The sequence below is a fragment of the Carettochelys insculpta genome, chromosome 1, assembly GCF_033958435.1.
Source record: "Carettochelys insculpta isolate YL-2023 chromosome 1, ASM3395843v1, whole genome shotgun sequence".
Taxonomy (NCBI): Eukaryota; Metazoa; Chordata; order Testudines; family Carettochelyidae; genus Carettochelys; species Carettochelys insculpta.
In genome coordinates this window covers 205372052-205389753 of record NC_134137.1, presented here as the reverse complement: position 1 = coordinate 205389753, position 17702 = coordinate 205372052, and the positions used below count along the sequence as shown (strand labels likewise).

The 17702-nt window shown below is 45.7% G+C and overlaps 1 protein-coding gene across 1 annotated transcript in view; it reads right to left on the bottom strand.

The window, feature by feature from the left end:
* Positions 1 to 4227, bottom strand: part of GABRR3 (gamma-aminobutyric acid type A receptor subunit rho3) — a 59274-nt gene extending 55047 nt beyond the window's left edge. The window contains exon 1 of the mRNA XM_074983494.1: positions 4164 to 4227. The gene's annotated coding sequence lies outside the window, so the exon portion shown is untranslated. The remainder of the gene's footprint in view (positions 1 to 4163) is intronic.
* Positions 4228 to 17702: the final 13475 nt, after the last annotated feature.

The window sequence follows — 17702 nt, the reverse complement described above, 5'->3', positions numbered from 1 at the left end:
ACAACTAATGTCCTTCTCAAAGGAGGACAGTTAGCAACCATATAATAAAATATAAAGATTAAAAATTAATTACAAACCCAAAACACATCAATATATCAGGCGAAAGAAGGATGGTTAGCTTCACTCTTCTGTGCAAAAATAGAAAGGACAGTATTGTTCAAGAAAGGACTGTCCTTCCTCAAAGCTTAAAAATATTTTTATGAGAAAAAAAATGCAAAACAAATTAGGCATGGAAAATATTTTTAAATTTTATGTTTTTATAAATTCATTATTTTTAAGGAAAACTAGTGGAAAACAAAAATAAGTAATATTTGACAGATTTTTATGGTAAGAGTGTGTTTGCTTGTTTGGATCACAAATCTTCTTACTATTACAAATTATGATGGGGAGTTGGATACTCATATACTCATAATCATCCTTACGCGATTTCTCTGAACACAACTTATGACAAAACAAAATCTGAGCAGACTGATTGTTTCAGTATGAGTCACATAATAACATCTATACTGTTATGAATGTGTTACAAATATTAATACACTTACAATCCAAGTATTATTCTAACACCTGAGTATTTTGATACACATCACTTCATATTTAATATTTTAGAAGGAAAAATACTTCTATCATCAAAATTTTCTCACGGAACACCTATTCACAATTTTTTTCAAGGAACACAATTTGGGAAATGCTGTTCTAATTTCTAAATAAGTAAAGTTGGCAAATCACATTCACACAGCCACAGCACTGCAAAACAGAGCATTCTGCTTTACAGCCACAATTCCCAACCACAGCATTGCAAAAGGACCCTTGACATGAGCTGGTAATAGCTATGCTTTGTTCACACACATTCCTCTTCAACTTTAAGGGGGTGAGGTCAACAGAAGTAGTTTGCAGAGCTGGAATAATTATTTCGTGGGAAAAGCCCTCTTATCCTGCTTGGCTGTGTGAATACTTGGGGAGAGGGAGTTGAAAAAAGGGTTCTTTCCTGAAAAGAATGATTTTAGACAACCCCTTACTTGTTCTTCTCCTCCACCCTAAGAGATTGTCTTCTCTACCCAGAAGATCGACCCTGTCAGTGTTGATCTTCTGGGGTTCAATTTCACGTGCCTAGCAGGGATGTGCAAAATCTAACTATCAGGGGTCAACAGTCGACCCCACACTCCTCAATCTCATGAGGGCGAAGGGAGGCCAATGGGAAAAACTCCATCAGTGAGGACTGCCACCTAAGTAAATTGTAGATAAGTTGATTCCAGCTACACAATTGCTGTAGCTGGAATTGTGTATCTACAATGGCCTCTAAGCTCTGTTGTAGACCTGGCCTTGGGATGGAGCAGTCCCAGGACTTCTTTAAGCTCAGAGGCTGAAAGTCTGCAGAAAGAGAGTGGTCTTGCGGTTAAAGCTGCTGAATCACCCCAAAGAACTAGATTTTACTCCTGCCTTTGCTATACAATTCCTATGAGAGGCTGGGCAAGTCATTTAAAGCTGTGCTTTTCACTGCATAGCCCTCATTTTGCTTGATGACCAATTTGAGATGCTGCAGTCTGATGGCAGAGGCGCTGAGCACTTACAGCTACATCTGAAGTTAACAGGTGCTGTGTTCAAAACAAAAAAAAAATCATCATAAATGCTAAGCTCTTTGAAAAAATCAGGCAATAGGTACCCTAACACTGGCACCCAAAATCTGCTCATGCTTTTGATATTAATGTCCATTCCTTGATTCCCTATGTTTAAATGGTGATAACATTACCTCCTCATCTTGCACTGATGTTATGAAAAATGAGTTCAGGAACATGTGTGAAACACTCAGCTACCATAGTGAGGAACAACAGAGAAGACCCAAAAGGAAAATGACAATATGTCTGTTTTCAAATCAGTGTTTTAATGGTAGACAATAAATAAGGCCTGGGACCATACATTGAAGGATAAGCATAAAATGAACTATTGAAAAACCACTCTGAAATGAGCATCATCCGTCCTGTGCCCTGCAACAGGTGGGGTTTCATGAAAAAATAGTATATGACCATTAAATTTTAGTGTGTCTACACTGCAATCACTAAGTGTGATGGCAACACAGACAGACATACTAGAGCTAGTTGTGATCTAGTCAAAATTAGTTCAAGTAACTTTGTGTCCCTTCATCACTAAGGGGAGAGAGTCAAGGGCTGTCAAAAAAAAAACAAACAAACAAAAAAAAAAACTACTATCTTTCTCCCTTCTATCTCTTGCATATGCTAGTGGTTCCCAACTTTTTCAGTACCTGGCACACTTCAATGAGACAAACAATTCCACAGCACACCCATGTTTTTCAGCGAATCAACTGCTCATAAGCGTCACATTTACATACATTCACGATGGTGACAGCCTTACTAGGGAGGTTTGCACCATAGTAGTGCATACAACAAGCTAAACAAGGATCAAATGCATTAATGTTTCAAATCCATCACAGAATACACCCTTTTAGACAGCGAGCACTGACACATTTTCAAAATCTGATTGGCACCATGCTAGGGATGTTGAGTAAACAAGTAACCACTAAAAGCAGGGCCCTCCCACCCAGCCCATTGGAACCAGGGCATGGCGTTCAAACTGTGTTCCAGCTCCAACAGGTTCCTACCTGCCCTCCCTCCCCCTTGACACAGCGGGGGGTGGGGGAGGGCACAGTGTAAGGTGACCATATCTTCCTGTCCCAGATATGGGACAGAGAGATATGGGGAGGAGGGGCGGATCCTGCCGGCTGCAACAAGCCCCGGGTAAGTGGCAGCCTCCAGCCTCTCCCTTCCGGGAAAGCAGCAGCCATGGGCACTCCTGGCCTCCGCCCCAGCCCCAGGGCCTAAATATAGGACAATTTGTCCCTTTTAAGAAATAAGTAGGGATGCCTTTTTGGCAACCCAAATACAGGACCGTCCCCCTCAATGTGGTATGATTGGTCACCCTCGCTCCCTGCCACCTCGTTCAGGCCAGGAAGCAGCATTTCAGCTACCTCCTGGCACAAACAGTGTCCTGCAGGGTCAGCATTTCCCCTCATATTGGCTCTGCAAAGAGCCACCATGGACAGGAGAAATTGACGAACCCCATACCAGCTGGGGCTCAAGCGCGTTGTTGTCAGTTTCTCCCTGAAGTGTCTCTGCAAAAAGCCACAGCAAGGGGAAATTGATGAAATTTCACATTTGGGCAGTTCTCATAGCACACTGACTGGAAACCACTGTTCTAAATGTCCACCACAATAGTAGATGAATATAAATGAGCGGAGGGAGGCTCATGTATTTTTATTTGCTTTGCTTGCTGCTGACAATGCACTTGTGCAATACAACAATGGAGAGAACTCCTTAAAGAGCTTGCCAAGTAAGAAAGAAAGAAAGAAAGGAGGACAAAGAGCTGAGAGAGACTGACACCAAAGAGAGAGAATGGGTACTGAGTGAAATAAAACAACCAACAGGGAGGCAAAAATACCTAAGGGTGTCACCAAAACAAAAGTCAGAGGAGAGGTATCCAGTCAGACGTAGCCAAACACACAGCAACAAAGAGATTTTCCTGGAGAGTGAAATGAAGGGCGAGGGCACAGGCTTCTGATTAGTTTTCTTTCTCTCTCTCTCTAACACTTCAGACACTTGGATGCTGTCAAAGCTGTAATGGTATAAGAGGGAAGGCCCATATATGGATCAGTAACTGGCTAGAAGACAGGAACAAAGTGTAGGAATAAATGGTCAGTTTTCAGAGAAGAAAGATAACTAATGGTGCCCCTCACAGGGGCCTGTACTGGGGCCAATCCTATTCAACATATTCATAAATCATACAGAAAACAGAGGTAAACAATAAGGTGTCAAATTTGCAATGATACAAAACTACTTAAGATAGTTGAGACCCAAGTGAAAGGCAGAATCATTCAGGAATCTCACAAAACTGTATGAGTAGGTGACAAAATGGCAGATTAAATTCAAAGCTGACAAATGCAAAGTAATGCACACTGGAAAACATAATCTCATCCCAACTATAATATAAAACGATGAGGTCTAAATTACCTGTTACCACTTAGGAAAGAGATCTTGGCATTACTGTGGATAGTTCTCTGAAAACATCCACTCAGCATGTAACGACAGTCAAAATAGCTAACAGAATTCTGGGAATCATTAAGAGGCTCAAACAGACAGAAAATATCATGTTACCTCTCTATATATCCATTGTATGCCCACATCTTGATTTCTGCAAACAGATTGGGTTGGCTCATCTGGAAAAAAAAAAAAAAGAAAAAAAAAGACATAGGAAAAGGACAACAAAGAGATTGGAGGTATAGATCAGCTTCCATATGAGGAGAAATTAATAATACTGGAATTTTTCAGTTTGGAAAAGAGACGATTAGGGGAGGATCTGAGACACTGAGGCACATTGATAGGCCTGGAAAGATTAGATTTCTGTAAGTACAAGTCAGCATATGTGGGTTTCATTGTACACACTCTTCTCTTTCCACTGATAACTGAAATTCACAAAGAAAGAAAAAAATTACTTGAGGATTTAAAGTTTAATTTAAGGCTAATTACTCTGTATATTTTTATATATGATGCCGATAATTTTAATCTCAGTATATACTGTCATTAAATAATTATTGTCTGACACCCATATCTGTAATCTCCTGCAACTTTAAACATTTAAATAGATAAAAACAGAAAAAAATGCTTACAAATAAACATATTAGCCATTTAGGCTCTCTCTAGACTGCAGACTTCTGTTAACAAAATTTCTGTCAACAGAAGTTTTGTTGTTGGCAGAGCACGCGTGCATCCAAGACTGCAGATCTGTTGGAAGAGATCTGCCATTCTGGAGTACTCTGTTGACATCTCTGGACACCTCATTCCACAAGGAACAAGGGAGGTCTCGACAGAGGGGATTTTTCCAACCGTTGGCCCCATGTGGACAGCCAAATGTCGGAAAAGCCTCTCCCACAGAACTGTTGGGAAAAGATAGGCAAATTGTGGCATGCAATTTGAGTATCTTTTGTCAGTAGTTCCCCACAGTCTAGGCAAAGCCTGAAATTATTTAAAAAATAAAATTCTGGTAACCGTATGTGTTGAGAAACCTCTGGTGCAATAACAGAGCCCCCTTCCTCTGTTAGATGCTGTCTAACCTTTGCTTCCCCCAGACAAAGAACTCTGACCATAACAAAAAGCGGAGTGCCGTGGAACCCAAGATGGATGAATCCCTTCCCCTCCCTTTTTTTTAAAAAATGGGATTGTTACTGTATAATTAATACTTTTCTCCATTGCATAAGCTGTACAAAAGTCCTGAACTCATTTAAAAACTTTCCTGGTCATTACTCTGTCCTCCTAGGAAAATTTAAATGTTCAAAAAACAACAAATATCTGTTGTTCAAAGGACAGATATGGAGTATAATACATTTAAGAAAGAGAACTGAAAATGCAGATGAGAGCGCGGTAACTACAGTCAGCCACATGATGGCAGTACAATACATAAAATGGGCCATGAAATAGGTGTACATAACCACAGCCTATGCCTATAAAGCAACATTGCCCAAACTGTTGCGTGCAATGTGAACCGGGGTTCTGTGAAAAAAGTTCAATGCAAGTAATATTTTTCATTGTAGAACTTTCAAAAAATTATGCATGTATCAAAAACACTGAGCCATTTGAATAGTGTTTAGATTGCATGTATATTCATATTTATAATGCATTCATATTATTAGAGTTGTTATGCGACTCATGCCAAAACAGACATGCAAAGCCACTCTTCCCATTTAAAAAAGTCAAAAGTTATTTTTTTTCAGTAAGCTTTCTGTAAAAATAACACATTTATAAAAACATCAAATTTAAAAATATTTTTCCATACCTAATTTGTTTTACTTTTTTTTTTTTTTTTTTTTTTTTTATATAAACATGTTTTTAAGCTTTAAGGAAGAACAATTCTTTTTTGCACAATATTGTCCTTCCTATTTTTGTACAAAAGGGCAACATTAACCATCCTTCTTTTGGCTGTTATATTAATCTTATGCTTTAGATTGGTACTTAATTTTTAATTTTTGTACTTAATTATAGGAGAACAGTTAGCACCCTACCAGAACAGCTTTAGTTGTTCATTCAGATGATTTTCTCTTGGTATTTTTTGTGCTTTGTAAAAGGAAAGACATCTAAAAAAAACCCTAACTTTTAAATCAACATTTGAGCATTACACATGGCAATTTTTTGGTATGAACCCACCACTCCCTTGGGCCAGCATGTATGTGTTTTGTCAATATATTCCAAGCCCAAAAGTGTTCCATGGCCAAATTAGTTTGGGAAAAGCTGCTGTAAAGTTTTCTGGGAGAAAGGAAAAAAGGTATCTAATTCAGGCAAAGCTTTGCTGTCCTCATAGCTAATAGGGTAAAGGGCAGCCCTTGCTTTCAGGTATGCCTCAGGTTATGCAATATCTGATGAGAGAAAATAGGATAGACATAAGTTTCTTTTTGAGCATCCTCTGAATATTCCCACTCCTGAGCCCTTCTTATGGGGCGCAGCTTAGATGGTGGAACTAACAAGCAATGCCATGTGGAACACATACACAAACACACACAGCTCCTGCCTGTCCCCTCACCAATCTTTAAATGTTCAGAGGGTGAAGCTATAAGAGGGTCTCTAATTGTATGTCATATCCACTGTGGTAGTATTGGAAGAACCACCTGTCTGAAATTATTGTTTTCCAACTCATGCAGAAATGGCACAGACAATCTCCAAAGAGGTCTTCAGGTCTGTAAAGGTGGCCTGGCCACTTCAGTTCCTTCCAGATAATGGTTCAGGAACTGCTATAAGCTCTGGTCCAAATCCTTCCCTGCCATGCTTCATAAGTCTTTATCTACACTTACTGGCAGTGCAATGAGTACATACATACCCTCTAGCATATGGATCAATTGCAGCATAAACTCTGAGGCACTACCTAATGGAGTAAAGACACACCAGAACCCAGCAGCAGATACCTACATGTCCAAGCAGATCCTCCCATATCTGCTTCACTACTGCCAGAGCCTTTCCCCAGTGTATTAAAAGGCTCTGTCAGCAGGAAAAAGCTCTGGGAATGCAGAACTGCCAGAGCCTTTTTTCCCCACAACAATGGGCTCCAACAGCTCCCTGCTGCCTTCCCCCTGCCAGAGCCTTTCACTGACACGTGTAGCTACACAGTGTAGTATGGAAGCAGCCTGCTTTTCACTGGGGCGCATCGCTGCACATGCTGCCAGTAGTATAGACGAGGCCTTAGATTAGTTTATTGATGGGTTTTAAACATAATTTAGTGCAGCGGTTCCCAACCTTTTCAGTGACACAGCACATTTCAATGAGACAAACCATGCCCCGGCGCACCCACGTTTTTCAGCTGAATTGACTGCTCAGCAACACGACATTTACTTATATTTACTGTGCTTATGGTTTTATTAGGGAGGTTTGCAACATAATAGCGGCGTGCAACAAGCTAAACAAGGATCAGTGAATGACTATTTCAAATTCACCTCAAAATGCATCATATCTTGGACTGGTCAAAAAAGAGGCAGGCAAGTGAATGGATGCCATGCAAGAGATGCTGAGTAACTGCTGCAAATTTTAGCAGTTACTCGATTACTCACCGTGCAGGGGGAGGTGGCTCCAAAGAACAGGCTCCTCTCCCTGCCAGCCTGTTGGAGCCAGGATGCAGCAGTTAAACTGTCCTGGCTCCAGCAGGCTCCCTCTCTCCTTGCCACGCTAGCAGTAATTGATGAAATAGGCATTTAAAACAGAACCAGCCGGGCAAATATCTAAAGATTTCCGGTACACCCCCTTCGTTCCAGCCTAATCTACCAGAACCTGTCCATGGTTTCTTGTCTTGCCACAGTAATCCCCGCTCTGGGGACCTGGACATGGATTTTTCTAGAAATTATTGTGTTTGTGGGAAAACAAGTTTTCCATTCAAAACCACTGCTAGCTTACTGAGAATAATGAAGTTTAATGGAACAGGACAGAAAATCTGAGGTGAAAGTTGTGTAAAGCTACTGCAGCTTTAAGAGAATGAAATGGAATTTTCCCATATAGCTATCGTCTAAGCAAAGGGGAAGGCATGGCTGCGTCTGTGCAGGTTGTCTCCAAGATCACTTAATTCAGGGTTTGGGGGTGCCGAATGGTTCTGACACCGATTTCATTCCAAGTGGGCAAGTTCTGTCTCACTTTATGAGCTGTTTGATTGTGAAATTTTAACATTTTTCTCCTGTAACAACCTGTACTTCAGGTTGGAGCCAAAGGGCTGTCTCTAATTCAGGGAGAAAAGATGTGAGTTGAGGGACTGTATCCTTAAACATCCAAAGAGGTCCCTGTGGAAAGAACAGTGAGCTTGGATTCAGTATACAAAGGCCAATCAGTCCCTGGAAAAGAAAAGCACACACTGGGGAGAAAAGGCCAGTAAGAAAGAGTACAAACAATAGAACAGACAGGCTCCTAGCCCACCAGAACAACTATGAACTGAGAGGCCTCTGATATCGTTTTAGGCTACAGCTAGCAATATTTAATCCTTTGTGATTTAACTCTTGAGTCCCTTTTAGTGCAACTGTCCATAACCACAGCTAGGCAAGTAAAGTTCAGATGTAGTTCTTCAACTTTTTCTGTTTCTTCTCTTTCTTTAATAAGCAGCCTTTTGTGGACTACGTCTGTAGTCTGGATCTTGATTGTTGGCACAAGGGACAGCAGAGGATGCCTTCTAAGACTGAAAAGGAAAGACACCACCTACCACCTATCAGAGAGGAACAGAAAGTGCTGCTCCAAAGTATATCATATCACAGAGAAACTCCAGTGGAGCTGTGGTCTGATTTCAAAGAGCTGACAGATTTGGAGGACACACTAACATGATCCCTCATACCTTTAAAGTACCAATGGCACCAACTCCCTTGGTAACAGCGCTCTCGTGTCCAGCCTGGTATTCTTCGTTACAAAAACGAATCAAAGCAGACCTTAATTATACACAGACTGTACACTCTGCAGAAATTGATACGACAAAGAGGGCAGTGAAAATCTTCACTACATAGTACAGATGTGTTTCTTCTTCCAGGAGACCCCTGGCTCTTCCTCTTTCACGTGGTGTTCAGACAAAACTATGACATACGGTATCTTACTGGATTTAGGGGAGGAGAAAGTACCCGCTGCTTGCTGTCTGCTAGCTCCCCTAGCACTCACTGGCTCAGCTAGTGGTGGTAGATGCCCCTGAAATCTTGACTATACTGTGTGTCACAGCCATTACACAAAGGTATGTTTCCTTAGAGAAAAGAGCACACAAACCTAGGCCAGGGCTCAGTCTTCTCTGCAACACATTAGGAGAAAATAATCCCACCTCTCAAATCCCTTCAACCTCTTTGCTGTCCATCTCCTGTTCCTGCCTTTGTTGTCCTCAGCAGCTCTCCTGTCTACTCTCACTCCTACAAGCAAACTATTTCTCTTTTCTCCCTCAGAACTTCCCTTAGACCCTAATATACTCCTCTGTTTTTTTGCATGGGGGGTTGGGGAGGGGGCAGCATTATCTACTGCTTTCATGACCCTGAAAACAACAATCTTTTCTCTCCAATCCCATTTGTCCAGAAGCCTCAGGCATGCTGTCTGCTCACATTGCCTTGGCTGCTCAATCAGCACTCTCTCTCATAATCTGCTTTTCACCTCTCTATTTCACCCTCTCGCCTTTTCTACCTAAGCCAGGGGCACTTTTGTCTTCTGGTTTTAATTGATTTTTCCTGCTACTTTCAACACTGATAATCTCTCTCTCTTCTCTGGACTTCTACAACTGGCATCTCTTGCTTCCATTTCCTGCCTTGCTCATCACTCTCATTTGACAGATTCAGCCTCCTCTCCTCTGCTCATTTTTCACGTTTTTTTTTTAAATTTCCTTTACTCTGTATGTGCTCAGGATATGCTGTATGTGTTTTGCCCCCTAAGTTCCTATTATCAGCTCTATGTTGATGACATCCAGATCCACCAGAGTCGAATGTAGAGCCCACTGCATGTTATTTCTACCACGGATAGTCCACTTTAAGAGTTTAACATGAAAAATATTCCAATAATCTTTCCCACCAGCTAGTTAGCCAGAAACAATCTGCCCTGCCCTTATTATTGAAGAACAAAACATCCCAATCCATTTTGCTTTTGTGGCAACATATCAATATACCCTTTAGGCCCCAGACTTAAACTACTGAAATATATCCTTGCAAAATAATTTAAAATATTTATAGTCCATTCAGGCCAATTACAGAATTTAAAATAAAAGATGGAACCATCCTATAGTTTAAATATTTCATTACTCTATTATTTACTACTATTGTACCTTAAATATTTGTTACTGAAATAGAAAGAGAGAAACCCATGCCCAAGCAAGGGCAGAAATGGAGAACCAGAGAACTCAAGAACAAATGGTGGACTGAGAAAGCACAAGAACTCCAACATCTCTCAGATATCCACAACACACATGGTTTCTTCAGTGTCATTAAGGTGGTCTACAGGCCAGCTCATTATGCACGAATCCCCTTCACTCCGAGGATGGAACCACACTTCTGACAGACAACAAAGCCATCAATTTTCCTTGGAAAGAACATTTTGAAGATCTTCTTAATTGTAACTCCAGGGCTGCAGCTGAAGTCTTTGAAAGAATCCTCCCCCACTCCCCAGCCTCCTAGGGATGAGCTGGCATATTCTCCCAATTTGCATGAGGTACGCAGTGCCGTTAAGCAGGTAAAGAACAACAAAGCAGCAGGTCCAGATGGAATCTCAGCTGCAATCTTTAAAGATGCCAACATTTTTATGGCTGATCTGGAGCAGCGCTTTCTCAGTTCTCATCCCCTAGTGCCCCTCCTCAACCTGCACTACATTGATGACATCTTCATCTGGACCCATGGGAAGGAGACTCTTGAAGAGTTCCACCATTATATCAACAGTTTCCACCCCACCATCAAACTTAGCCTAGACCAGTCCACACAAGAGATCCACTTCCTGGACACTACTATGCAAATAGGTGATGGTCACATAAATACCACCCTATATCAAAAACCCACAGACCGCTATGCTTATCTACACACCTCCAGCTTCCATCCAGGGCACACTACACGGTCCCTTGTATATAGCCAGCCACAACCATTTGCTCCAGTCCCTCAGACAGAGACAAACATCTACAAGATCTTTACCAAGCTTTCCTGAAACTACAATACCCACCTAAGGAAGTGAAGAAACAGACTGACAGAGCCAGACGTGTACCCAGAAGCCACCTGCTGCAAGACAGGCCTCGCAAGGAAAACAAGAGAACACCACTGGCCATCACATACAGCCCCCAGCTATCCTGGACAACGACCCTTCACTCTCACAGACCTTGAGAAGCAGGCCCGTCCTCACCTACAGACAACCTGCCAACCTGAAATAAATTCTCACCAACAACTTTAGACCACAACACAGTAACTCTAAACATAGAGCCAACCCTTGCTGCCAACTCTGCTCACTTGTCTAGACCAGCGATATCAACACAGGACCTAACATAAACCACACCGTCAGGGGCTCTTTCACTTGCACATCTACTAATATAAGATATTCCATCATGTGCCAGCAATGCCGCACTGCAATTTACATTGGCCAAACTGGACAGTCTCTACGTAAAAGAATAAATGGACATAAATCAAACATCAGGAATGGCAACATACAAAAACCTGTAGGAGAACACTTCAGTCTCCCTGGACACTCGGTAACAGAATTAAAAGTAGCAGTCCTACAACAAAAAAATTTCAAAAATAAAACGGAGGGAGAAATCTCTGAGCTGCAACTCATTTGCAAATTTGACTCCATCAACCAAGGATTAAACAGAGACAAAGTGGTTAGCTCATTACAAAAGCAGTTTCTCTACTCTTGATGTTCACACCTCCACATTAGAATCCGACAATGGGCCACATCCCCGCCCAAATTGTTTTCTCCTCTGTCAGTATATACTACCGATAGTGAGCCATTTCCACCCTGACTGAATAGACTTTGTCAGCTCTGCCCCTCCCCTTTATTTTAAATCTTCTTCTGAAAACCCAACCCCCGCTCCACTCATGCTTCTGAAAGCTTATGCTCCAAAATATGTTAGTCAATAAAGTGCTGAAGGACTTCTTGTTGTTTTTGAAGATAAAGATTAACATGGCTACCTCTCTGATCTTTAAAGATGGTAAACCAGAGCTAATTCAGCAGCTTTATCTGTTCATCCTTAAAATCTGGATAAAGGAGGAGATACTCTCTGAAATGAAGGATGTAGAGGTTGTCACCCTCTTCAAGAAGGGGGATAAAGTGGAATGTGGAAACTATCGTGGTATCTCACTCCTTGCTATTGCAGGCAAAGTTGTGGCATGGATCCTTGCAACTCACCTTCTGCCCTTGTCAAAAGAAATTTTACCAGCGTCACAGAATGGTTTCCAACCACGTAGCGGAATTATGGATATGATCTTTACATCATGATAACTGCAAGAAAAATGCCGGGAGCAATACCAACCACTGTACATGGTTTTCACTGATCTACTAAAGCCTTTGATTCCGTGAATTGCTGTGCCCTCTAGATTGTACTGATGTCCTGATAAATGCATTCATGTCCTTAAGCTGCTTCACAACAACACAAAAGTGACTGTTCTGAGAAAGAAAAGTTACTCACCGTAGTAATGGTGGTTCTTCGAGATGTGTCCCCGTGGGTGCTCCACAATAGGTGTCGGGCTCGCCCGGCGCCGCAGATCGGATCTTCCAAGCACTTTCTGCCGGACCGCGCATGCGCCGGCGAGCGCCGCTCCCTTGCACACTCCTGGCCATGTGCGCGATCCGGTCCCCGCCAGTTCCTCGACCAACCGCCTCGGGTGCCCCTGCAAAACACTAACAGAGATCCGAAGCGGGGAGGATGGGCAGGTAGTGGAGCACCCACGGGGACACATCTCGAAGAACCACCGTTACTACGGTGAGTAACTTTTCTTTCTTCTTCGACTGTCCCCGTGGGTGCTCCACAATAGGTGACTACCCAGCAGTAACCCAAGATAGGAGGTGGGTAATCGGATTATGTGCAGCTTGTCCCCGAGAGGACCGCTGCAGAGAGACGGGTATCCTCTTGGAATACCCTGTGAAGGGCGTAATGTTTGGCGAAGGTGTCGTAGGATGACCAGGTTGCCGCTCTGCAAATGTTTTTTAACGCAACGCCCTTGAAAAAGGCTGTTGATGCCGCCACCGCCCTAGTGGAATGAGCCCTGGGAGTGGCCGATAAAGGAGTCTTTTTGAGCTCGTAGCACATTTTTATGCAGGATACAATGTGCTTTGAGATTCTCTGCGAGGAGAGACCTTCTCCTTTCGATTTGGGAGCGAGGGAGACTAGGAGTCTATCCGTTTTCCGGAAGGACTTGGTCCTGTCTACGTAGAAGGCTAGCGCCCTCCTCACGTCCAGGAGGTGTAGGCGTGCCTCTTCGTTGGCGTCATGAGGCTTTGGATAAAACGAGGGTAGAACAATAGGTTCGTTAATGTGAAACTCGGAAGAAACTTTGGGAACAAAGGCTGGATGCAGCCGTATGGTTACCGCCTCCTTGGAAAAAACAGTGCAGGGTGGCATTGCCATGACTGCCGCGAGCTCGCTCACCCTACGAGCTGACGTAATTGCAAGAAGAAAGGTCGTCTTTATTGTAAGGAGGCGGAGGGGAACCGTGGCCAAGGGCTCAAACGGTGGTCCCGTTAGCGTGGTAAGCACCAGGTCCAAGTTCCACGAAGGTGGAATCGGTTTCCGAGGGGGGTATAGGTTTACCAACCCTTTGAGGAACCTGGTAACCATAGGGTGGGCGAACACCGTGTGCCCTTCCTCCTCATGTCTGAACGCCGAGATGGTGGCAAGGTGGACCTTCAACGAGGATAGCGAGAGTCCTCCCCTCTTGAGGTCCAGTAAATACTCTAGTATTGTAGGTATAGGCACCAAAAGGGGGGCCAGCTGTTTGGTAGAACACCAAGCCGTGAAGCGAGCCCATTTTTGCTTGTAGGTCTTCCTGGTGGAAGTCCTCCTGCTACTTTCTAAGACTTGCTGTACTTCCACTGTGCATGTGCTCTCTAGGGAGCTGAGCCATGGATTAACCACGCTTGCAGTTGCAGGCTTTGGGGGTGCGGGTGCACTATGGACCCCTGGGCTTGCGTGAGCAGATCCGGAGCCACCGGAAAAGGCATCGGTGGACGGTCCGACATGCGCAGGAGTAGGGGGAACCATTGTTGTCGATCCCACGTTGGGACTATCAGGATCATCCGGGCCCTTTCCCTCCTGGCTTTCTGCAAGACTTTGTGGATCAGCACTGTGGGAGGAAACGCATAAAGCAGGGGGCCCCTCCACGGGATCGCGAACGCGTCCCCCAGGGACCCCCATCCCAGTCCTGCCCTGGAGCAGAATCGTGGGCACTTCTTGTTGTGCTGAGTGGCAAACAGGTCTATTTGGGGAAAACCCCATGCGTGGAAAATCGGCCGTAGCAGATCGGGACGGATCTGCCACTCGTGTGTGAGTGTAAAACGCCTGCTCAGCTGGTCTGCCTTCACATTGTGCGCACCCAGCAAGTATGAGGCTTTCAAGATTATATTGTTGGCGATGCACCAGTTCCATAAGCGGATTGCTTCCGCGCATAAGGCACGGGATCGAGCTCCTCCTTGCCTGTTTATATAAAACATGGTGGAGGTATTGTCCGTACTGATCCCGACGACTTTGCCTCGTATGTGGTCTCGAAAGTGTCTGCAGGCGTTGAACACTGCTCTGAGCTCCAGTATATTTATGTGTAGTGACTGTTCTGTGGGTGACCACAGTCCTTGAGTCACCTCTTCGCCCATGTGTGCTCCCCACCTATGAGGGAGGCATCTGTAGTGAGAAAAACCGATATTTGCGGCTGGTGGAAGGGTACCCCTGTTAGCAGGTTCCTGGGGTTTACCCACCATTGTAGGGATTTGCGCACCCCGGCTGTGGGCGACACCACCCTGTGAACGGTGTGTACTGCCGGTTTGTATACACTCGCCAGCCCGTGCTGCATGCTGCGCATGTGTAACCTGGCGTTCTGTACTACGAACGTCGCTGCTGCCATGTGGCCCAGCAGCTGCAAGCACGTCAAGACTGGCACCGTAGGGCTGAAGGTGATGACCTGCACGAGGGAACCGATGGCCCGAAAGCGAGCCTCTGGTAGATATACTCTCGCTGTAACCGAGTTTATGCGAGCCCCTATGAACTCTATGTCCTATGTGGGGTCTATTTTTAATTTTGCCAGATTGATAACCAGGCCGAGTGAAGAGAACGTGTTTGCTGTGACGCGTATCATGCACAGAAACCTCCCCCTTCGAGGCCCCTTTGAGCAGGCAGTCGTCCAGATATGGGAAAATAAATACCCCCTGTCTGTGCAGGTAGGCTGACACCACTGCCAAGGTCTTGGTGAAGACTCTGGGGGCCGAGGAGAGGCCAAACGGTAGGACCTTGTATTGGAAGTGTTCGTTGCCTACCATGAACCGGAGGAATCGCCGGTGAACCGGATGGATAGTTATGTGGAAGTACGCATCTTGTAAATCGAGGGCTGCGAACCAGTCTCCATCGTCCAGTGCTGTAAGGATGGAGGCGATTGTGGTCATCCGAAAACGTTGCTTGTGCAGGTACCTGTTGAGGCCGCGAAGGTCTAAGATGGGCCTCCAGCCTCCTGTCTTTTTCTCCGTGAGGAAGTACCTGGAGTAGAACCCTTTCCCTTGCAGTTGCTCCGGCACTCTTTCCACTGCCCCTATGAGCATGAGATGGTCCACCTCCTGCCTGAGCCTCGCTACATGGGAGGCCTCCTGGAGGTGGGGCTTGGGTGGAGGTCGTGAAGGTGGGAGCGACTGGAAGGGGATGGCGTACCCCGTGGCTATGATCTCCAGCACCCATTTGTCTGTGGTGATCCTTTGCCACTGGTCGTAGAATGGTCGGAGGCGATGGTGGAATAGTCGTTTCGGATGACCTTGTGCGATTGTAGTGATGGCGCAGCCCTGGATCTGTATGTCAAACTTGTGGCCTTTGGCCCCGCCCCGAGGACGCACGGCTCTGTTGTGGACGTCGCCTGGGAGTTCTGTACTGCTGGTGCTGTTGATGTCGCCCTTGCTCGTAACCCCTGTGGTACTGGGGGCGCTGTTGCTGGTACTGGTACCGTCTTTGTTGAGGGTAGTACCTTTTCTTTGTGTATGGAGGGGCGTTGCTGTGGAACGTGCTGCTGTGTCCACAACGCCCAGGGCGATCTGAACTCCCGTCCTTGAGGCCGCGTAGCCTTCTTGCACTATGGCCTTAAGCACCGGCTTTTTGTCCTCTGGAAGCGAGTCCATGAGGGAGGTTAACCTGGAATAGTTGTCGAAATTATGGTTCGCTAAGTGCGCTGCGTAATTTGCCATTCGCAACGTTAAAGTGGAGGAGGAGTAGACCTTTCTGCAGAACAGCTCTAGCTTCTTGGCATCTTTGTCTGTTCCCCCTGTCCTGAATTGAGATGTCTTTGATCTTTGTTGCGACGACTCCACCACCAAGGAATTTGGCTGTGGGTGGCTGAACAGGAACTCCATGCCCTTCGCCGGCACGAAGTATTTCTTATCCGCTCTCTTTTGGATAGGCGGAATAGTCGCAGGGGTCTGCCATATCGTAGTGGCGGACTCTAAGATCGCTTCATCAAGCGGTATTGCTACTCTGGAGGAGGCCGGAGGTCTCAAATTTTTGAGGAGCTTATGGTGTTTCTCTTGCACCTCTGCTGTCTGGATGCCTTGCGTGAAGGCCACCCTCTTAAACAGCTCTTGAAACTGTTTGAGATCGTCCGGAGGATGGACGTCCCCCGGGGCCGTAGCCTCGTCCGGGGAGGAGAGCGAGGAACCGCTGGGGTACGTCTCTCTGGACCCTTCCGGTTCCTGCTGGTGGTGGTACACCCTCTCGCTAGAGGTTTGCGAGGGAAAATCTCAGGGTTCCATAACCAGTCCCCCCTGAGATGCTTGAGTCTCTGTCCCCGGTCGCAATTGCCCTCGGGGGTACAAGATCGTCTGTGGGGATCTTTCCCTAGTAGATTGCCGACGGTGTCTATGCCCCGCGTGGTAGGGGCGACCATGGCAGTATAGGCACTGTTCTTGGGAAGGTGACCTAGACCACTCCCTTGGTGCATACCCTCTGCGTCTGGGGGAGGGAGATCGTCGAGACACTGGAGAGAGCGATTTTGCATAATAGTCCAGCGGTTCAAACCCCAGGAAGGGTGAAGGTGGTCCCAGCCAGGGTGAGGCTGGTTGCAAAAATGGAGAAGGGGGCTCCGGGTAGGCTAGGGGGGACCCCTGCCTTCTGGTTGGAGTCTGCAACATAAGCGGAGGGCTGTGAGAAAGCAACTCCACAGCCCTGTCCGGAGAGGGGCTGCAATGCCTCCTCTTGTGTGCAGCCTTCCCCCTCCCTGGAGGAGGTAACTCCACCCCCTGACGCACAGGGGATCCCGGCCCCGTCCGCACCGTGCTAGGCACGCTCGAAGGCGGTGCCGCACGTGCGGTGTCCTTCGGTGCCTGCAGGCTGCGTGCCTGCGCGCTCTGCACCGCCGGTTCCCCGGGGGTCGGTGCCGCTGCCTGCGGTGCCGCCGGTACCGGCGCTTGTTTAGCCGCCGCCCTGCCTGCGGTGCGGGGCGGCTGGCTGATTATCGGAGGCTGAGCCGCTTCCACGTGGCTCTCCGTGCCGCCGCCGATCAGCTGTTG